The 16,731-nt window shown below is 40.5% G+C and overlaps 1 protein-coding gene across 2 annotated transcripts in view; it reads left to right on the top strand.

Annotated features, from left to right (window-relative positions):
* Positions 1-8,711: 8,711 nt before the first annotated feature.
* Positions 8,712-16,731, top strand: part of LOC147731513 (dehydrogenase/reductase SDR family member 9-like) — a 116,040-nt gene continuing 108,020 nt past the window's right edge. The window contains exon 1 of one of the 2 annotated variants that reach the window (XM_086956558.1): positions 8,712-8,920. The gene's annotated coding sequence lies outside the window, so the exon portion shown is untranslated. The remainder of the gene's footprint in view (positions 8,921-16,731) is intronic. The other variant, XM_086956561.1, reaches the window with a different exon arrangement.

Below are 16,731 nucleotides of genomic sequence, written 5' to 3'. Positions count from 1 at the left end.
ATTTCAGAAACACATACGTTTCCTTGATACCTATTTTTCACGTTTTATATTTTACCAAATGAATTGCTATATACCCAACAGAAAACCATTGCAAGATGCAGCTCAGGTATTGGCTTTGGGTTCCTCTGGTTCTTGGTGAACCTACAAGTCCTATACATCCCCGCATCCAGAAGGGTCCAGCAGATGCAACAATATACTGCTTTCAAAAATCTGTCATACTTAGAAGAAGTTACAGATAGAAGAAGTTACGTAGGCACAAATGTCTGTTTTTTTCAACTCAATTTCAATATTTTTTATTTTCAACTGTTAGTTTCTATTAAAAAAACTTTGCCAATTCATAATTTTAGCTGCATTTCAGAAATGTATAGTTTTCCAGGATCCATTATTGCTTTCACACCCATTACAACCACTTGCTGGAAGGAGGTTGAAAGCACAAAAATAAGAAAAATTGTTTAAGTCCCAGGAAAATGCAAAAAAAAGTTTGGAAAAAGTTTGATTTTCTGACAAAGGTATGCCTGTTCCTGAAAGCTGGGAAGATTGTAGTTTTAGCACCACAAACCCTTTTTTGATACCTTTTGCAGGGAAAAAACAAACACTTTTTTCTGCAGCACTTTTTCCCGATTTTTCTGAAATAAATCGCAAATTAGCTGTATTTTGGCCAATTTCTTGGGAAGTTCACAAACCCTGGGTACCTTGAGAATCCTCAAGATGTTGGAAGAAAAGGACATACATTTGGCATGGATACCTTGTGTGGACAAAATCTTGCAGGGGCCTAAGCACAAACTATCCCAAATAACCCAAAAAAGGCTTAGCATGTAGGGGGAGGAGGACTAACATCAAAGGAGTTAAATGTCTTTCATGTGAATTTTGTTTTCTGGTGGGGGTTACTTTAGCATGAAGGTTGGGGGATCTCCCAGTTTTTGTTTACCATCCACTCTTTCTGAGATTTTTGGATGATCAATCAGGATTTGTAGAGCAAAGCTGCATCGCCAGTATGGGTCTTGAGGTGCTGGGACAGCAGGATTCTTTATCTCCTATTGGTTGAACAATCAGTCTTGAGGTCCTTCCTGAACTGCTGGAGCAATATTGAGGCTCTGAGGTGTGGGGGAAGGTTGAGCCAGGTCTTAGCCTTTAGTTGGGAGAAGAAGCGGCCTCCACTGTCCGTCCAATAAATGCGTCAGGTGGCTCCTAGGAGAAGGATTTGGAGAAGAGTTTTGTGGTCGTTTGGTGAGAGGACAATAATTTTTAGAGGTACACGAGTCTTTTGTTGTGTAGTGCCTTGTAAGGTTGGGTGAGCAGCTTTGACTGTCATCTCTTTGCGAATGGTAGCCAGTAGAGTTTCCCGAGGTGTGGGGTAATATGATGCTGTGGTTTTAAGAATCGATTTCACTTTTCTTCAAAAAGTGTTATCTGAATTTCACTGTTCTCAGGAAATTGTTTCTGTCTGCCTTTTTTCATCTTGTCTTCTTTAGAAAGGTTGGTTGTTGGATGTTGAACATGTCTTACATATTTATCTAGACAGATACAGTGCATTCAGGAAGACATATTCTCTGTTTCCAACCTTTGCCTTGCTGGCCAAGGTAAAAATGCAACAAAAGTAAATTTGGGGCATATTTACGAGACAGTGGCGGAGCGTGGGTTATCTCCAAAGTTCTTAATACCGCGCACTGTCATTTATAAACACAGGGATGCTCTGTATTTACAGTAATACGGCACACCCTGCATTTCTCACTGTGCTGATGCTAAATTCAGCTGCCTATAGCAAAGGCAGTCACCCTTGCACGATAGTGCTAGGGTGTCTGTGTTGAGGGAATGACTGTTTATGTGCAGGAAGGTGTCCCTTCCTGCACATAAGCAATCCAGAATGGCAATTTGCAACTCCTATGTGAGCTGCACTGTGCAGCACACATTGAAGTTGCAAATAAACATTTTTTTAATTATTGTTTATGGGCAGTACGGTATACCTTCCTGCACATAAACAATCATTCATGGCAATTTGCTGTTTCTTTGTGTGCTGCACAATCCAGTACATATGGAAACAGCAAAAACAAGAAGAAATAAAGCATTTCTCCTCATTTTGCCATGTTCAGACCATGTTTTCCATGGTCTTAATTTTAGTGCTGCCTCCTATTTACACCACCCTTGTAAATAGGAGGCAACATCCATTGACCACCCTTTTCATGCAAGTCTGGTGTGAAAGGAGCCCTTATTTACAAGACAGCGTTAAGCCAAAATAGGTGGCTTAACGCCTCCTTGTAAATAGGGTGAAGCTCCTCTCGCCACAGGAATGTCGCAAACAGTGACATTCCTGTGGCGATATAGGATTGTAAATATGCCCCTTTAAGAACGTTGAAGATTTTTCTATGTGCAATTTTGAGTGAGAAATCATTTGGGCTGATTAGTAACAAGGCATATGACTGTAACTGATCAACGAATGATTGTGCACCTAAAACTATCAAATTATTCCATTTAGAGGCATTATGCAGTATAGTTGTGTCACATTTTAGTACGAGATACTATTTACATAAAATGCATGGAGTTTCATGTCATCTTGATCCTGCTCTTTCCCCCCCCCCCCGCCATTCAGCTGCCCGCTGTGAGTCTTCTCTCCACACAGTTTCTGCAAAAAACAGAAATCTATGATGCAAACAGACTTTTGTATTACAAAGCATGTATTGTGAATGAAACTTTCAATCATGTTCCCGATTTTGAAGGATTTCCGCTGGAAATTCCGATGCAGGTGTGCAGAAGAGCATAATTTTATGAGCTAGTGTTAAGAAATGTTTCATGTTATGTTATACATCTCCGGAGTGAAGTTACTGTGGAAGCAAGTGGAAAATTTGTATTATCTTAAGAAATAAGTTAGTGCTAAGAATCTTTTAGAATTATAAAATTGTTTATGATTTGCCATTGTGACCTAACCATGATCATACCATGCTGAATTAGCAGTTTATTCATTAATTTGCATAAATTGTGTATAAAATCCCTAGTTTTGAGGGATCAGGGTCAACTTTTCATTTTCCTCCAGAGACTCTGCCCGAATTTTCTGAGATATTTCTTTTCTCATTTAGGATGCTGTCAGTACTCTTCATGAGTTTGACACTGAGAGCCTGATTTAGATCTTGGCGGTCCAACCGCTAGCCTGTGGCCGCAGCAGGCTCCATCACTCGGTCATGTTGAGGGAGTCCCGCAAGCCATATTTAGATATATACGCAATACATAGAAGACTGCCCCGCTGATGGTCTTCGGTGCTGCCGACCCGCCCTCCATCGCCATCCTGAAAGTGGGTCCTGCCGAGCAAATCTGGATGTTCCTGTTGGGCTGGCGGTGTTCTTTCCATGGAGTGATGACAGGGGGTGACCTTGATGGTGGGGAGGCAGGTAAGTGACATTTTACTTTTTATATATAATACATATATGGTGTGTATGTGTCCATAGGTGTACTTAGGTTGTGTTTAGTGACCAAATGTTGTACATTCTGCACTACACACCGCTAACTTGCACATACCATACACTGTATTACCGCAACTGTAAACCCACTCACACCATGTACACTTACCTTCAAGTCTGTCAAAACAGGGTGCCGGTCTGCCGTGGTCAAGGTGCGCTAGGACAGGGGGGACCTAGACGAAGGTGAAGAGGAGTAAACAACAGCCTGTACCCCAAAGAAAGGTGAGTTTTCACCCCTTTTTGTCCCTTGTCGCTGACTCGAAGTAGGAGGTATTCCATTGGAATTACCTTCTACACAAGCCAGAACCAAATACCAACAGAGAGAATCTTAGCTGAAGTCCTACTGTCTCCTGCTGCTGCCCACCCCGTCAAAGGGGTGGCAAGCAAAGTACTAGCGGACTAAGCGGGAAGTGTCGGATTTCTTGGTCATTACACTCCAGAATCTAAATCAAGTGGGAAGAGCACCAAAAAAGCCAACTCTGTAGCAAGACTGCCAAGATCTAAATACGGCCCTAAGAATTTAGAGAGATTCTTCTTGCCTAATTGTGGCTTTCATTGTGATCTATGATTCTGTATTCTGTATCTGAGCCTTTATGGCAATTCATGCATTTCCTCGCTAATGATTTATTAACAATTCTCTATTAAATTTTTTTACTTCATTTTTATAAAAACTCAGTTCTTGAGCTGTCCAAGTGATTAACTATGGTTTTACTCTGATAAGTTTGTTTTATTGTTGGGAGGGATGGTCTCTACCTGCTAGATCAATGAGAATACTTACAGAGCTGAACAACCTATGGTAAAATCCAGGGTTCATACAAATACTGGGGTTCAGGAGATTATTGGGGGTCGGCTTCCACAAATACATGGCTGAAAGAAACTGTTAGATTTGGTTTTTGCAAATGAAAATAATGCAATCCCAGAAGTTATTTAAGGCTGCTTCACTCGATCAACGGCTGGCACCTAAGCTGAGAGGCAAGGACTCGTTTGGATGGGGTTTTGTAGAGGTAGTACATAGGACTCAGATCATACCTTTATGAAGCATTAGATTTGAAGGTACCAAACAACTTTCGAGTGGGAGTATTATCAGCTGTGGTTTGATTGTTTTTATTTTCAGTACTATATTTTGGTTATAATGCACTTTATTTTCACTGGGCTTGCATTATATTTCTACCGGCGGTTATATTTGCATCAAAGGCCGGTGGTCCCTTTGGTATACCGCATATATGTAAAGACTAAAACAAGCCATATAGACATATTGGCCTGATTATTACATGAGGGTAATTTTCATTACTCTTAATCCTACTCATCCTTGTCACAGTCATTACCAGTAAGTAATCTGGCCACTGCTGAAGCTAATCGGCCTTGCCTTTATAATGTGAGTGCCAAACTGTTGGCTGGGCCAAATGTCGGTTGGTAAAGTATTATTTATAAAAATTGGAAGAAAAAACATTTAAAAATTCTGGAGAAAAAGAAAATGCTGTTTGTCTATGCTGTATGCCATCAGCAAAAAAATTAAAAGTGAAGGTAAATAAAGTTATGACACAAGCACACTAGAGTGCGTATGCATCACAATGTCATGCAGCCACATCATTCATGTGATGACAAATGCATGTGTAGACATCACCACACAAGCTTGCACCTATTGAATGATGCAGGCACCTTATTATTTCGTTGTTTGTATCTATTGATCAGAGATGGCAGATCCCATGGAACTGTACATAAAGGAATACATTTTTCACGTGCACAAAAGCACATTTATAAAAGGGAAGAGGCCTGCCACATATGGGAGCTCCTGGGCCTTCTAATAAAACATTTTTTTCAATTATTTTAAGGACTGCTTGGGATGGAGGAGCAACAAAGGAGTGGCTGGAGGAACTGGGTGGAGGAACCAGTGGCAAAAGCAAATGGGGAGAATGAGAGCTCGGACAAGCTGTACTTAATGGGGGATTAAATTAAATAAAAACACTAGGGTGAGTGGAAAAAGGGAGCAAAATGGAGCTCATGCTGGGATACCGAAAGGGAAAAGCCTTACACAAGGGAGAAAGAAAGTGGAGGGAATTGTGAGCAACAAGGAGGCAGAGGTATTTGGGGGAAAACGGCAAACAAGGGACAGAGCTGGAAAACATATCTGCTGTTATTGAGTGATTAAAGACATATAACAAGCACTGGTAAATGTGTTATGTTTCGCCTATCTGATTAATAATAAGCTGTTTTTTTGTTGTAAGTTGTAGCTTGCTGAGTAATTGTACAATAAAAGTTACAAAATGTCTGTTAAAGTTTTAGGAATTGTTTATGTACAAAAAATATATTGTGCTGTTACTAGTGATATGGTGCGGTAAGTAATAGCAACATTTTGAAAAATGAAACGAAAGAAGGAAATAATAGAATTAATTGATGTAATATAAGTAGTATGTGTTTAGAGGGCTTCTGACAGCCTTTGGGCCCACTGCCAATGTACCTGCTGCACTATTCAAATCATGATCCTAGTGACTGCAAGAAAACTTCCTTTGTGACTGCCTGTTTAGTAGTTAAATATAGCAATCTTTGGTGTTTAGAAGAGTTATGACAACTTTTGGCCTCAGTGCTACTGCACCTGCTGTATTATTCAAATCATGACCCTATTGCCTATAAGGTAACTGCATTTGTGATTGCCTGTTTAGTAGTAAAATATCGCATTATTTGATGTTTAGAGGAGTTCCTAGAGCTGAGGTCCCTGGTGTGACTGCACCTACTGCGCCATTGAAATCATGATCCTAGTGCCTGTAAGGTAAATGCCTTTGTGACTGCTTATTTAGTAGTTAAATGTAGCAATACTTGGTATTTATAGGAGTTCTGACAACTTTCAGCTTCAGTGCCACTGCACCTGCAGCATCAATCAAAACATGGCCCTAGTGCCTGCTAGATAACTACATTAGTGACTACCTGTTTAGTAGTAAAATGCTGCAATAATATGGGTTTAGGGGGTCCGTGGAGCTTTTGGCCCTAGAGGCTAGAGCCACTGCACCTGCTGCACCATTCAAATCAAGTCCCTTTTAACTGCAAGGTTACTGGGATTGTGACTGCCTGTGTAGGAACAAAATATAGGAATATTATGTGTTTAGTGGAGTGTCTGGAGATGTTGGTCCTGGGGCCACTGCACCTGCTGCACTATTGAAATTTTGACCCTGGTGCTTGCTAGATAACTGCACTTATGAAGACCTATATTATAATATAGCAATAATAGGTGTTTAAAGGACTTCTGACAACTTTTGGACCTGGTGCCAGTGCACCTGCTGCACCATTCAAATAATGACCCTGTTTAGTAGTAAAATATAAGAATATTTGGTGATTAGTGAAGTTATGAAAAATGTCGGCCATGGTGTCACAGCACCTGCTGCACCATTTAAATCAAGTCCCTTTCAATTGCAAGAAACCTGCAATTGTGACTGCCTGTTTAGTAGTAATATATAGCAATATTAGGTGTTTAGAGGAGTTCTGACAACTTTTTGGCCAGGTGCCAGTGCACCTGCTGCTATATTCAAATCATGACCCTGGTACCTGAAAGATAACTGCACTTGTGACAGCCTGTTTAGTAGTAAATTATAGCAATATTTGGTGTTTAGTGATGTTATGAGACGGTTTGGACCAGGTGCCACTGCACCTGCAGCACCATTTAAATCAAGCCCTTTCTACTGCAAGGGAACTCTAATTGTGATTGCCAGTTTAGTAGTACAATATAGCAATATTAGGTGTTTGAAGGAGTCTGACAACTTTTTAGCCCGATGCCTCTGCACCTGCTGCACCGTTAAAATCCTGATCCTAGTGCCAGAAAGATAATTGCACTTGTAACTGCCTGTTTACTCTTTAAATATAGCAATAATCGGTGTTTAGTGGGGTGCCTGAAGCTTTTGGTCCCGGTGCCACTGCACCTGCTGCACTATTGAAATCATGACCCTAATAGGTGTTTAGAAGAGTTTTGACAATGTGAGTGCCCAGTGCTACTGCACCTGTTGCACCTTTCAAATAATGACCCTTTTAACTGCAAGGTAACTGCATTTGTGGCATCCTGTTGGGTAGTCAAATATAGCAATATTATGTGTTCAGAGGACTTCTGACAACTTTTGTGCCCGGTGCTACTGCACCTACTGCACCATTTAAATCACGACCCTGTTGTCTGCAAGGTAACTGCACATGTGGGTGTCAGGTAGTAGTAAAATATAGCATAGCTCTTGTATATTAACTTTATTTTTAACACGCAATGGTTATGACAACATTGAGAATTTGATCATAATGACCTAATAGATTAAGTTAAAAATATCAATCCGATAATGCCTACAAAATACAAGGAAAGGTACTAAGGCATGAATAGGAAATGCTACAAACGTTCTAAAGCTAAAGCATCTGTTTTACATAACTAAGTATTAAAAGGCAAGCATTCCAGTATACTGTTATAAGCTGTCTGCCTTTTCGTTGGGAAGAGATGTTATCTTAACAGTTAAGGGGGCTCAAACAGTGTGAACAGCTTTAGTTAAAATATCGTAAATGTGTGCATCCAGGGGAAGTTAACTAAAAAAAGTTTCACACAAAAACGAATGAACACAGAAAATCGGCTATGGGAATTGGTAAGAGTCCCTTTTATGACATATTAAGTACAATAGATTTGATAAGCTTTGCAGGCGAAAGCGAAAAAGAATTTTCCTAAATTTGAGCAGTAGGAGGATGCAAGTCAGCCAATCAAAAGAATTGTAAAGGGTCTATGCTATATGGCATGGACAAACACAAGAAGAGGAAGGCATGGCATTGAATACGAACATGATGGTGGCAATAAAGCCAACCAATGGGAAGCAGTGGGTGGGGTCTGAGCCCACTGTAAGTTTTTAGTACACTCCACAATAGGCTTTTCCTTCAGACAGCTAAAGATGCCCAGTAGACGAGCCCTAAAAAGGGTGACAACATGCGCAGTCTGATGAGTGAACCCTCTCCCACAATGAAACACGTCATTAAGATCGAAGGGATTCTTAGTACATTCACAAGAAAAAACAGTCCTACGACTGCAACAATTTCGGCAACAGTAACGAAAAGCTCGGTGTGAAAAAAAGGCGAGTACTTCGATATCGAGCGTACTGAACTCGAATGTGCAATCAAGTCTAAAATTAGCAGCGCGGCAGGGTGTAGCTGAAAGTCTAACACGGATTACGTCAAAAAGGATCTGCCTCGTGCTGCGAGCATCATCATTCTACAGTTTAACGACAGTCATCTTCGAATTGTTTGACAGGATGGGTTGTGCGCGCCGTGTGACTGACTCGTGCAGGTGCGTGCTGGCCGACGTTACGCAACCAGATACTGCTGTACGCAAACCGCCCATGTACCTTCCTTTAGTGTCAAAACGAAAGCCGCCTCCACTGTATTCACTTCCTTGTTGCGTATATAAGTGAAGGAAGTGGCGGAGGCGGCTCATTTGACTCCTGGGTGAGAAGAGCTCGTAGCTGCAGGTACTGTCTCTTTATATTTTCAGAAATTAGTCAAAAAAGTATTGAAGTCATACCTCGTGCATTAAAAGTCAGAAAGAATGGCATTTGTGCATTAGAAATAGGCGCAGGTCGTCAACTCCTTTAAGGTATTAAAATAGTGTATCTGCATTTGCGTAGCCAGGTTCCCATGGGTTCCGATGGAAGCAACTAAAACGGGGCCCTGGGGGCCAGTGAGTAGTAAAAGTAAAAATAATTGGGGTTCTGTAAGCTTCTCAGACTCCAGGGACCCGGTGCCACTGCACTTGTTGCACCATTACCTGTTGCATTCCTTAACCTGTCGGAAGCAAAACACATGAACCCATTGCCGTTCTTGAATTGGTCCCAACCCATACTAAAGATGGCCATGTTCTAACATAAGAATGTTGAAAAGAGGGATATTGTGGCAGAAAAGGCAGGTGGTCGTAAAAATATCCTCATACAGGGATTACTGATAAAGTTAAAAATCCAAATATAAAACGATTTGTACTGTATAATAATGAAGCAACATAAACTTTACTATGAACACGTGTCTACACTGATGTCAAACAATGGGGCTCTGCCGGGGTGGGACCATTGTACGTCCTACTCAGTAGCCACTGACCGTCCGCTGGCCGCCTCTGTGCCCCAAATAATGATCTTATGAGCAGTACATTGCACATAACCATTAGGTAAGGATGTTCAAAAACGTAAATGTGCTCAACCGTCATGGTGTTTTTCATATCACAGCAACTCATAGTTCTCAGCTTGAAGGTCCTACCTTAAAACTTTTAGTTGGATGAAACGAGCTGAGGCAGAATCTGACCCCTTGCTTTATCGGGGTCCATGGTGTGGGCACTCTTGGTACATTCCCACTCAGGGCAAGATGAGAACCCTGACATACTCAGTGTCTTCCATTGCCATAGCCCTAGAATATTTCACCCCTGCTGCTTAATTCTAATCATTTTATGACGACAGTCCTGGTGTAAACTGAGCCTTTGTATAAATAAAAAGTCTATGAATTCATAGGCTATCTTACAACAAAACTCTTGAATACTTAGGATGTTTGTATTGCTCTACAATTTTTTGTAAATAGCAAGGACCCCCTGATTTAATAGAAATAAAATTCCTAGTTCAGGGCAATACACAATGAAAAATAACTTCCTAGGCAATAATTATATACCATTTCTTATTTGGTGTGTCTAGTTAAAGTAACTAAATGTAACAAGTAAATAAAAAAGTACAAAAGTTTGTTCTTTACATGGCAATATTCAGTGTTTGTTCAACACAATATAAAAACCACCATATTACATGTAAACATACAATTTCTTTGTTATTTCTACAAAGTTCTCATTAAAAACAAGTATTAAAAAAGACAATCTTGTGGCAGAATACATAATCTTCGACGCCCTTTGTAAGGAAAAGCCACCAATCCTGAAATTAATAAAAAACATGCTAAACAACCATTTGTATTGTCGTTACTTAACATATTCATATGAGCTGTATTTTGTGTTACATCATTTAACTGACACACCTGAAGATTGGATACATTAATCAACTTGTTATACCTTCATTTTGTTTTCTCTTCAAATGGTTGAAACATAGAACGCAAAATTCCTTAGAAAAAAGAAAAAGGAGGATAGTTATAGAATGTAGAGAGAACACTATAGAGGGTGAGGGGATAGTGAAAGCCAAACATCCCAGTCTAACTTATGTGGCGCCCAGTGTTGTAAGTAAATATATCTGAAATGCCTACTTTATATCCTGTGGCCAAAGGATTAATATGCCAAGGAACAGTGTGTTCTGTTTAATAATTGGATATACTTTAGAGCCTGTAAATATATAACAGGTTGACTTTTAGATGGTTATCCTAACTGATAAGGTAAATAATTCTCAGTAAAAAGAAATTCAAATTGGATAAAGAAATATGGTGTCGATACCTGTTCTTTATTATAGGGTGCAGGCAGGATGTAGCGACACTAGACAATTAGGAAATCTGATGTAGTTTCTTAAACATATTAGGCAGTACTCTGTTGCATGATAAGAGTCTGTGGGTGGAAATTCTTAAAATATTGTACATAATTTACCTGGTTATGGTTATTTTTTGTTAAATTGTATAAAATTGACAAATATTACCTGATGTCTAATTTATAAATTGCTGTGATTGAAGCGCTTAACCTGTTAGGGGAACATGTTGGAAACAAAACACATGAACCCATTGCAGTTCTTGAATTGGTCCCAACCCATACTAAAGATGGCCCATGTTCTAACATAAGAGTCTTGAAAAGAGGAATATTGTGGCAGAAAAGGCAGTTGGTCCTAAAAATGTCCTCATGCAGGGATTACTGATAAAGTTAAAACTCCAAATATAAAACGATGTGTACTGTATAATGACGAAGCAACATAAACTTTGCTATGCACAAGTGTCTACACTGATGTCAAACAATGGGGCTCTGCCAGGGTGGGACCATTGTACGTCCTACTCAGTATCCAATGACCGTCCGCTGGCCGCCTCTGTGCCCCAAATAATGATCTTATGAGCAGTACATTCCACATAACCATTACCTAAGGATGTTCAAAGACGTAAATGTGCTCAACCGTCATGGTGTTTTTCATGTCACAGCAACTCATAGTTCTCAGCTTGAATGTCCTACCTTAAAACTTTTAGTAGGATTAAACAAGCCATGGCAGAATCTGACCCCTTGCTTTATCGGGGTCCATGGTGTGGGCACTCTTGGTACATTCCCACTCAGGGCAAGATGAGAACCCTGACATACTCAGAGTTTTGCTATTACCATAGCCCTAGCATATTTCGCCCCTGCTGCTTAACTCTAATCATTGTATGACTACAATCCTGGTTTAAACTGAGCCTTTGTATAAATTAAAAGTCTATGAATTTATAGGCTATCTTTCAACAAAACTCTTGAATACTTAGGATGTTTGTATAGCTCTACAAGCCACTGAACGTAACCTCAGACTGCATGCATCAGACAACATCAGCACAGAGATTCATCAGATGTTAAATGTAGGTAATGATAGCCCCCATACTGAATGATCTCAGATAAAGATGTTAAACCTTTATAACGAGTCAGCGTAAGGGCTTAAGGAGTAAATCGTTTTAGACATCTAGCCAGAAGGTTTGAGTCAATCGTACCAGGTGGACAGCTTGAGGAGTGCAATTCAGGAGGATAGGCGTCGATATTCAAAACCCAAGTATATAAGGTCTTAAGGTGAGCCCTTCTAGGAAAACCCCTTATATGTTTTGTTAATCGTGAAATAGTTGTTCAGATGAAGGTGCACAGTTTCAGCTGGGAGTGACCTCTCTGTTCAGAAGATGGGACCAGATACAGTGATTTTTTTTATTTCAAATCTTTTTTTTATTTTTTATTGAGGATACAAATAATACAAATTAAACAAAAATACAAATAATGCAAAAATACAAAAATACACAAAATATAAAAGAAAGACAGCAACAAGTACACAATAAAGATCAAATACTGGTTCACAGTAAGTACAAAAGCAAATTGGGGCATATGGATGGCATAACGTATATTGGGAGACAGGAGATAATGTGTGGTTGGACACATATCAAGCTGAAGGCAGATGATGTTATGTCTAGCAAACATCAATACTTGAGTAATTAAAAGGTGTGTGCAGTGGATTCTATATGTATTCTTGATAAATGGAAGTATTTGTCTCACCATCCATTTTTAAAGTATTGGAACCATGCATTAAGGGAAGGAGGGAGGGAAGGTGTGAGGGGGCGGGGTCAGGCAGCAACAACATAGCATTAAGCATTGTGTAAAGAGTAAGAGGACTGTGAGCTCACATAACAGGCACAGATGTACAGTATGTTTTCAGTATGTTGTTACAGGCGTAAAGCGAGGCAAATTGTCTAAGGCGGATCGTAACACAGTTCCAACGAATCGAGTAAACTCCACAATTTGGTATGGGGTTTTTGCCAAGGGGATGAATGGAGGGCGTCATTGTCAGCTCCCCTCAGGGACGCCAACCATTCCCGCCAGATTTTGAAAGATACATCTGAAGTATTCTTGCATTTGCTGAGTACTACCTTGCATGCAAGTGTCATCATGAGGTCCAGTAGGTGTCTGTCATGGTCTCTTGCTATGTTCGGATCAATCGCCCCTAGCAGGACATACGCAAATTCCCTGGGTGGTTTATAGTGGAAGATATGGTGGATATGATTATAGATCTTATCCCAGAACTTTTGCAACAATGGGCAATAAAAGAGCATGTGCGCAAGGTTGCCCACCTCTGACTTGCAGTTCCAACAGAGCGGGTTCTCTATTAGTTTGAGTTTGAAGAGTTTTTCCGGAGTCCAATATGACCTATTTATCAACATAAATTTAGTCTGCGACACTATCGGTGATATTTTATTGCAGAAAGGTGTGAGGTGGATTTTATCCCAGTCAAAAATCACCTTGGAGGAATTAGGTTTGTTTTCCCAGTCTCGTTCACATTTTCTATGTGTTTTCTGAGGCATAGGAGGCAGAATTTATAAATGTTAGAAACCATATGGCCCAGTGACATGAGTTGTGTTAGCTTATGGCAGATTGTAGGATTCCTTGGTTGAATGGCTCTGGCAGATATGAGTGCTTTGAGGCGTAGGAATTTGTAAAAGTCAAGTGGTTGGAGATTGAATCGATTTTGTAAGGTGGCAAAGGTTAGGGGTGTGGATCCCTCAAAAACATCTTGCAGTAAGTTCACTCTTTTCTTCGACCAATCTTCCCAGAAGAGGAGTTGGCCTTCATCTTTTATCGCCGGGTTAAGCCAAAACGATGTAAGATTGGATTTGGAGAATTTTATTTTTGCCTTACAGTGTCTCTCTAGGTTGAGAAGAGCCCTTTTAGTATTAAGAAATACATACTTAGAATGGGGAAAGGCCGTGGCGTCCATAGTCATTATAGCGGGCAGAGGTAGGTTATTAATGATTGATTTTTCAACTTGGATCCATACAGGAGTGTATTCCTGAAAGCTGTGGAACCAATTTGCTCCCTGCTTGCATAAATAGGCAGTCTGATAGCATCTAAAGTTTGGTAAGCCTACACCTCCTCTATCCTTCGGCAGCTGGAGTTTACGTAAGGATATTCTTGTTTTTATTTTGCCATAGAAATACATTAAAAATCTTGTGTATTTTAGAGAGGAAGTCCTCTGACAATAGCATGGGTAGCATACTTATTACATTATTTATGAGTGGGGTGATTATCATCTTTAAAGTTTCTACTCTGCCCCACCAGGATAGGAATTTCGGGGACCACCCGTCTAACAGTGAGGAGATCTTCTTACATAAGGCAAGTTCATTGGTTTTAAGAGTACTGATTAAATCTTCCTCGAAGTCAATGCCAAGATATTTAAAGCTCTTTGATTGCCAGTACAGGCCAGAGTCGCCCAGAATGTTTTTTCCACCCAAGGTGTTAAGCAGTTTTACCTCCGTCTTGTCTTTATTAAGCTTATATCCTGAGACTTGTGCAGACTCTGTAATAGAAGACATTAGGGCCAGGATCGCTATCTCTGCATTTTCGGGAGACCACTAAGACGTCATCCGCGTAAGCCGAAATCTTGACTGTGACATCACCAAAATCTATACCTTTAATTAGATCATTGTTTCTTAAAGAGTACAAGAAGGGTTCGATCGCCAGAAGAAATAGCGCTCTGGAGAGGGGACAGCCCTGTTTTGTGCCTTGTTTCAGCTCAAAGGAGTCTGAGAGGCAGCCTCCCGCTCTTACTCTTGCCGATAGGTTAGCATATAAGGCCATTACCATACGGATGAAGCCTGTTCCCAAGTCAAATTTATGTAGGGTGGCTTTTAGATAGGCCCAGTCGACCTTATCAAAGGCCTTCTCGGCATCTAGGGTCACGGCCACCGTGGGGAATCAGTTTTGCTTTTTCTAGGATATGTGCAAGGGTTCGCGTGTTGTCGCTGGACAATCTGTTTTGAGGAACCCCACCTGTGATGGATGGATCAGTTGGGGCAACACTTTTTGGATTCTTTTGGCCAAGATCATTGCGTAGATCTTACAGTCGAGATTAATCAGGCTTATTGTCCTGTAGTTTTTCGGGGATGTGGGGTCTTTCCCATCCTTTGGTAGAACGGCTATAATGGCCTCTGCCGGGGTTCCGTGGATCTGTCCACTTGAGGCGAACTGCTCATACAAATCTTGTAGTGGATCCGTCAGAGCATTTGAGAAATTTTTGTACAACATCGCACTAAATCCATCAGGACCCGGAGCTTTCCCAGTTATGAGGGATTTAATGGCCTGGCTGATGTCTTCCCTGGATATAAGGCGGTTTAATTTGTCTTGGTCGTTCAACGGTAAAGTGGGAAGTTTACATTTATCAAGGTATTGCCCCAGCTTAGGTCCATCAATGTTTTTGTTTTTACTATATAGATCATTATAGAAATCTTTGAAGATTTCCGCGATTTTGTTTGGGTCTGAATGTGGTGTCCCTAGTTTGTCAACGATACTTTTGATGGAAGTCTGTTGTAGTTTGAATTTCTAGTAGGAAGCAAGGCTCTTACCCGCTTTGTTGTTATGGCACAGTCTGAAATTTTTCTGGTGTTGGAGCCAAATCCCTGCTCTTTCGCTGATTAGCTTGTTGTACTCGTATTTTTTATTCATTAAATCATTGAGGACCTGTGCATCTTTTGAAATTATATGCTGTTGTTCTAATGCAGCTATTTCTTTTTATAGCTTTGCTAGAGCAGAGTTAGCGTCCCTATTCATGGCTGCTCTTATTTTTATTATTACACCTCTGACTGTGGTTTTCAGAGCCTCCCATCTTGTAAGGTCTGTAGTGTCCCCTCTTTTATTATGTGTAAGGTAGTCATAGATGGCCTTTTCTATTTCCGTCCTGTTTTCAGCCTTTTTTAATAATGCATTATTAAATCTCCATAGAGTTGACCTCTTAACCCCGCTTTGTATCGCCAGAGACATCGTAATACATGAGAGGTCAGAGATTACACGTGGTTCAATGGGGGTGACCTCAATGTCTGCAATAGAGTGAGCTGATGTAAGTAAATAATCTATGCATGTGTATGAACCATGTGGCGATGAGTAGAATGTATAATCTCTGCCGGTTGGATTCATCAATCTCCATGAGTCTACCAGATTGAAGCGTTTGCAGAGGTTTAGGAGTGCTTTATGTGAATTGGTTGAGCGAAAGGGGCAGCGTGAGTCTCTGTCGAGGATGGGGTCTATAGGGAGGTTCAGGTTCCTGCCTAAAATATGTGTCACAGTGTCTGGTATTGTGTCAATGTGTGTGCAAAGTTCCTTCCAAAAGCCTTGGTCATCCTTATTGGGTGCATAAACATTGGTAACATAGAACTCCCTCCCATCCTTTGATAGTTTGGTGGAGACCCATCTACCCTTGCTGTCGGCAAAGCTTAGTAGGACATCAATGTTAGCTCTTTTAGCAATGAGCGTAAGGACTCCGTTCTTTTTTCCCAAAGCGTCAGACCCAATAGCCTCACTATACCATTTATTCTTCTTTGAATTAAATTGTGGTGAATCAATTTTAGTTTCTTGCAGTAGTAGTATGTCTCCTTTTTGCTTGTGGAGGTAGTCTAGGATTTTTCTCTTTTTGATTGGATGGTTGATTCCCTTAACATTAAGGGATACCATCTTAATAGCCTGCTTATTCGTCGTCATGAGAGAGGAGTGGGAATGATATGCCTAGCTCCATGTTATGCACAGTGTGACAGAGGCTGTGGGATATAAACCTGGTAAAAGTAGGGTCAGGACCCCGTATCATGAGTGTATGATTGTATATGTACTTATACACGCGCCTGCTGTGCG

This window comes from Lissotriton vulgaris, chromosome 2_1 (genome assembly GCF_964263255.1).
Source record: "Lissotriton vulgaris chromosome 2_1, aLisVul1.2, whole genome shotgun sequence".
In the NCBI taxonomy this organism is placed as follows: Eukaryota; Metazoa; Chordata; class Amphibia; order Caudata; family Salamandridae; genus Lissotriton; species Lissotriton vulgaris.
Note: the sequence above shows the minus strand (reverse complement) of the source record. Positions and strands in the feature narration are given on the sequence as shown.